A 6,838-nucleotide genomic window follows, 5' to 3' on the forward strand; every position below is an offset into this window, starting at 1 on the left:
GGTCCCACGGACCCTCCAGCGATCCCGGACGAGCCCCCATATGTTACACCCCGGCCTAGGCAACCGGGGTGCAACGCAGAAAAACAAAGATAAGGAAAAATAAAAAAAAAAACAAAAAAAACTACTACGGTTCTCCACAAAAATCCCAAAACGAAAGCATCGACACCTATTTACATCAAAGCAAAAATAAGACATTTATTTTCATCACCACACACAAGACGTCAAACTATTTACAACGGGGGGGAAGATCGCGACCATGACACACTGAAACACAGGGTTTAAATACATAGAGGGAGCAATCAGGGAAGGGACAACAGGAGGGAAACACAGCTGGGGCAAATTAGAACTGACGAGACAAGGAAGCGTAAACTGAAAACACTGAGATAAGACAGACTTTCAAAGTAAAGCAGGAAACACATTACAGTCACGCCTAAAACAAAACACTGACAACACCGAAACGTAACAGTAGTCTTGTGTTTTTCCAATGTTGAACAAGAACATGGTGCAGGATGTTGGTACCAGCTTGGTTATCAAACACATGAAATATGTGTGTATCGCACTGCATATGTTGTGTATCACTTTAGTTTGTATGAAATATGAAAACTATCACAAAGTGTCCTGTTGAAGAATCTGCTGGAATTTGAGGATGGATATTTTTTTTTTTTAGAAGCTGTTTCATTCATATGATTTTAAAAAGTGCTGCATCAAAAACAGAGAAAGTGAAGACAGATGTGTTTGTGTGCTCAAAGGAAAATCACAGCAAAAAGCCTTGTGATGGAATTAGGCATTTTCTGTTCTGAAGCCGTCTAGTGGTTGTTTTGTGTATATTATTATTCCAGATCTAGCCAGGGGCCGTTTCACCTGTGTTAATCTGTTGCCATCACAAGTTGTAAGTAATATTGTATGTTATCATTGAAACAGGTTCAAATCAAATTTGAATGGGTATATAACCTAAGCTAATTAAAGTTGATTTATGCAGGAAATATGGCTGAATATGAAACTTGATCCTGTTATTCATAGGTACACGTCACTGTGACACGATAGGCTTCATGCTTCTGCTGGTGGCTGTGCAGCACTCATTTAACAAAGTAGAACACACAAAGATTTAGCTAAAGATGCTGAGCTGGAATATGTGGCTGTAGAAATACAGATCATTGAGGAAGTTTACACCAGAATAAACTAATATAGTTCTTGTAAAAGGTCCCAACTTCAATCTTTGGAAAGTCTGGAAGATAAAGGAAATGAGAAAACAAGAAGATGTGGAGACTTTATTGCTCACAGCTCACTCCGGGGAGGAAAAAAATGTGTTTCAGAAAATACTATTTCTACCTTATGATTACAGACATGAAACTGTTTCAGCTTCTCAAAAATTCATTTTGGCATTAGTTTTCTTCCAGCCTTGGAAAAAAACCCTCAGAGATTGGATGTGTTTGGTTGACTTGAAGCTTTCTGTGAGTTGGTGTCATCAGGTTTGTTCGACACACTGTCAAACAAAACTGGAAGCTTCTGTGACTTTGTCTTTACCAGTGATGGGAATAACGGCGTTACAAGTAACAGCGTTACTAACACTTTTTTCAGTAAAAACGTAATCTAACTAATTACTATTTCTATCGTTACAACAGCGTTACTGTTACTAACAAGAAAATGCGGTCCCAGATAGCAAAATTGGTATGGCCCAGATCTGGCCCACACAATGTGCTTACACATGGCCAACATACCGCAGAGAATGATGGTCCTCTGGTGGCCCAGACCTGGTTTGCCAGAGGTGGCCCACACATGGGCCAGCACAAGGCCAGTTGCAGACACACTGGTGGTCCTGTGCTGGCCTATGTATGGATTACCTCTGGCAAACCTGATCTGGGCCAGCAAAGGGCCGTCATTCTTTGTGGTATGTGTAAGTGGTGTGTAGCCACGGGCCAGTTGCAGCCATGTAATAACAACATGTGCCGGAACATAATATTGCAAAAGTAAGATGACAAAACTCTGTGGAGACAGTGAATGGAGTGATTGTTATGTAGCACTTTTCTACTCTCCCAGATTACTCAAAGTGCTCTGTACAACATGTCCAGTGTTGGGGAGTAACGGAATACATGTACCGCCGTTACGTATTTAAAATACAAAATATGAGTAACTGTATTCCGTTACAGTTTAAAAAGGTGGTAATTAGAATACAGTTACTTTGTTGAAATAAATGGGTTACACTGCGGTATTTTCCTGTTTCATATTGTCACAGGTCAGGACTGTTTGGGTTTTGTTTGTCCTGTTGTTCCAGGCGGCAGCGTTACGGTTGCCATGGTTACAGGTGACGCGCTCTCTGTGCGACTGTGTGTTTCCTGCATGAGAGAGCGCCTTTTTGTTGTTGCTGTTGTGCTAAGCTAATAGGCAGAATGCTACAGGCATAGCCCCAAAGAATGTAGCCTCATGGGCAGTGTAGTCCGTGCTGCAGGGAGAATGGACTGCTATACCAGTTATGTTTCTGTGAGCGAGGGAGGGAGAAAAAGGAGAGTGGAAAAGTACGAGTTGTCGCCGAGCAGAAACGGGAGCTGGAAGCATGTAAATATAATAATAACCACTTCAGCCAAGAAGAGTGCCTGACGAGCCCAGTTGTAAGTAAGCTATTAAGACTCGACTGTACACCATGTTCAGCCACACACCCATAATTTGCTCCATTGCGGTTAATTTCACACCTCAAACATTTAGTAAACAACTCTTTTACGCTACGTCCACACCTGCACTGTCATGAGGTGGCCCTGGACATTCTTCAAGGAGAAGACAACACTTTTTATGGGATACTCCTACCCACACTGGAGACATTGATATTTAAGTCCCTGGAGTTGAGCAGTGGCCTGCAAATTCTTGAAAATCTTCCAGAGGCATGCAGTTGTCACAGTAAGAACTTGTGTTTTTAACCACAGGAAAGGAAGGACAAGGCCAAGGCAAGTCTGCTGGGAGAGTGCCAGAAAATTGTCCTTAACAAAGACCAGCGAGCCAAACTTTTTTTTAGAGAATTTGGCTATATTCTATTCAACACAGTGCAAATGGCTTGTAACTGAAAAACTACAATGTACAAAAATGGTCCCAGGGCCAGCAGGGGGTTAAATGCATCATGTTTTTAATTTGCAAGTTCATAAGCATGTTCCCATTCCATTTCACAATCAAGTCTACCCACAGGTCAAAAATATGTCTGGGAAAATTTCCCTAATATATTATTTATAAATACACCCATCTAGCGGTTAATTGCATAAGTGCATGGAGGCAGGACCTCACAGCAGAAGCATACTCCATAATGTGTTGTACATTATCACATGTATATTATATGTAATGTGGCATTTTTCAATTATTGTATTTTCCAACATCAAGAAGTCACAAGCAAAGAAAGACCACACCATGGTGCATATTTAAACAAGGAGAGTTTACTGATCAAAACTATTTATTAAACAAATAAACCACTTTTTTTTTTAACTACCAAAAAAAAAAAAAAAAAAAAAAAAAATACAGGTTCAAAGCAACACAACGGCGGCCCAATATCAGACAGAATTCCACTCTGTAGAGTGAGCAATCTTAATGAAGCAGTTGGTTTTATTTTGTGGATTCAAGCTGCTCTTCATATTTTTGGCCACCAGATGTCACCAGAGAGGACTGTGTTGAAAAGCTTCGAGTAATGAACCGTTTTTCAATACAAGCTTTAGTGCTTCAGAAAGCTTCATTTGGCCATCACTAGCTACAGCACACTGAAACTCCTCCTCTGGATGATCCAGCCACAGGTTACACAACTTTCTCACCAAATAAATTATATCCTCCCAAAGCTCATCAGACGGTGCGAGGGCCATGTAGTGGTCGCATCATTCTAGGTGGGCAGAACTGGATTGGAACTGACAGAGACTAAAGGAAAACACAGGGCTTATATACACAAAGACCTAATCAGGAAATGGGAAACAGCAGGGAGACACAGCTGGGAGAAATTAGTGCTAACGAGACAGGGGAAAGTAAAACTGAATACACTGACATAAGACATGGACCTTCAAAGTAAAACAGGAAACAAGAAACAAATCACAAAGACGCAAACTTGACACTGAACTAAACCTATAATAATAATAATAATCAAAACAGCACAACTTAAAGAATCAGAATGTAAATCATAATACAGAAAAATACCAAAATCTAAGAAACTGAAAATGACCCAGAACTGTGACAAAAAAAAAAAAAAAAAACAACAACAACAACTATATGTGCTGTTAAAGATTTATCTGGGAACATAATATATGACCCTGAAAGAATACATTTCTATGAAAGGGATTTCTATGAAATGTTATATTCACCACAAATAATTTAAAAATGAAATTGATCAGTTTCTTGACAATGTAACTCTTCCAAAATCACTAGACAGCAATGGCACTGGATTTGCCACTGACACCAGGTGAACTCCAGGAAGCCCTGATAAGAATGCCCAATAATGAGGCTCCAGGTCCAGACGGCTTTCCAGCAGAATTCTAAAATAAGAATTCTTGACAATTATGGCACCTGTATTCCACAGAATGTTGCAGGAAATCAAGGAAAATGGCAGACTATCACCAAATATGAATTCTGCCAATATTAGTCTCCTGCTATAACCAGGCAAAGACCCTATATTTCCCTCACGCTATCGTCCAGTATCCCTTATTGATGTAGACCTCAAAATAATCTGCAAGCTCTCTCAAAAAGATTAGAGAAGATAACCCCCCCCCCCCCCCCCCCCCCCTTTTAATTCATCCTGACCAAACTGGTTTCATAACAGGTAGGCACTCAGCAACAGATACAAGTAGATTACTTAATTTAATAGACTACTCATGCAGTAAACACATTGAAACCACAATATTGTTTCTAGATGAAGAGAACGCATTTGACAGGGTTAACTGAAAAATTTTGTTTGCACATTTCCACAAATTTGATTTTGGAACCTCTTTCATTAACTGGTTAAAATATTATATAATTCCCCAACATCTTGTATCAGAACAAATGACCAAACATCCTCCAGCTGAGGGGCACCAGGCAGGGATGCCCACTTTCCCCTTCACTGTTTGCAATCGTTATTGAACCACTCACTAGCAGCAGAAATTTGACAGGTGTAGGAATGTTTAGCTTATTTTAGAGTTTAGAAATGTGTTAACATAGAATGTAGAACTATTGTAGAGATACTGACACTGCCCTCAATATAATAATGGCCTCACTGTGTTGTGAACTTAGGAGTAGATTGTAGGAGACCCCTCCCCCACTTGAACTGTGAAAGTAAAACAGAGAGGAGTTAATGCTGAGTGGAAATTTCCCAGAGAATGTTTGGGTGGGGGTCTCAACATTTGTAATTGGATAACTGTGGTCTGGAAGGGAGATGGGGTTTTATGACCTAGGGTGTCACCTACACCCACAGTGTTTTAACTGTCACGCACACACATCCACACGCACACTCACTCATGTGCACACACATACACACAGGTATGCGTACACAGTCACACACGAGCACTCACATAGACACGTGGGAACGCGCACATAGACACAGACAGACAGACAGAGTTTGCAGCACACCGTGGGGGTTTTATGATAGGGTCGCCCCTACAAAACTGTGTTTCACAGACAAAGGAGTGAAGATTTGCAGAGGGACACACCAGCCTTGTCTTCCCTTCTAGAAGTGCATGCTTAAATGAAGATGAATAAAGGTTTTGTGAAATGACTACTGAGTTCTGGTGCCGTCTCTGGAAGTTTTGACGAATAAAAGAACCGGGGTAAAACTGATTTCTCAACACAGGCTACAACAATTAAGGGCATGAAATGCAAGAAAGTAGAAAATCAGTCTCTATGCGAATGATGTGTTGCTTTTTCTCCAAAACTCACAAACCAACCTTTCTGAGGTGATTACACTAATAAACCAGCATTTTTTGTATTGAACTGTGTTTTTTAATCACAGAATCATTATAAAAGCTTCACTGTGAGAGAACCGTCAAGGCTCGATTCATTTTCATGCCGAAAACCGTAAATCCAACAATCCAACAATCCAGAGAGGATTTTTTGTAATTACATTACTTGTTCTGATTACAGAAATAAGGAGAAAAGCACAGAGCTGTTCAGTCACTAACGAACTGCCATTACTGTACTTTTATTATTATTCTGTAAAAGCAACAGGCTGGATTCTCCTTCAGTTCCTGTGCAGAGCTGATTATTAAATATGCGCAAAGAGCAGCATGTTTTATGTCACATCTGCCACATCTGTGAAGACAATAACGCCAACTTAAGAAAAGTTTGTACTTCAGTAACCCTTTATTAATCTGATTAAACTGATTAATTTTTTAGCACTGTGTTTTGTTTTGTTTGTTTCTTTAACTGAGTTTGTTTCAAATATTCAGGTTGCACTTCAAAAGAAATAAAATCACCCGGCTCACCTGTTGAGACAAAAAAGAGAAAAGAAGCAAAAAAAAGAGAGCAGCATAATAAACACAACACCATCGCATTAATCTAGCTAAGTATAAATAACAGTAAATACTAAATATTGAATGTTGTTGTGCAGTACGTAGGACCAACAGCGCACAATGTGCTTTGAGGTAGCAGCCAGGAAAGGTGCGGTTTGTGTCTATGAACAGTGAACACCTGTATGCACACTTGTGTGGATGCTTGTATTTAAAAAGGTTTCTCCGTGTAACAATCTGCTAGAGCTTTCAGCCAAGCTGCTCTAGGGCTCTGTCTCGAGGCACCTGCCAAGCGACACCAACGCCGGCCATCTACCAAACCACCTGAATGTTTTCTCCTTAGTTTTCTCCCTCATCTGTCTCCTTAAGGGTACCACTTTGACTGCCACACAGCTCAACCCTCA

The sequence above is a fragment of the Rhamphochromis sp. 'chilingali' genome (genome assembly GCF_963969265.1).
Source record: "Rhamphochromis sp. 'chilingali' genome assembly, chromosome: 18".
NCBI lineage: Eukaryota > Metazoa > Chordata > Actinopteri > Cichliformes > Cichlidae > Rhamphochromis > Rhamphochromis sp. 'chilingali'.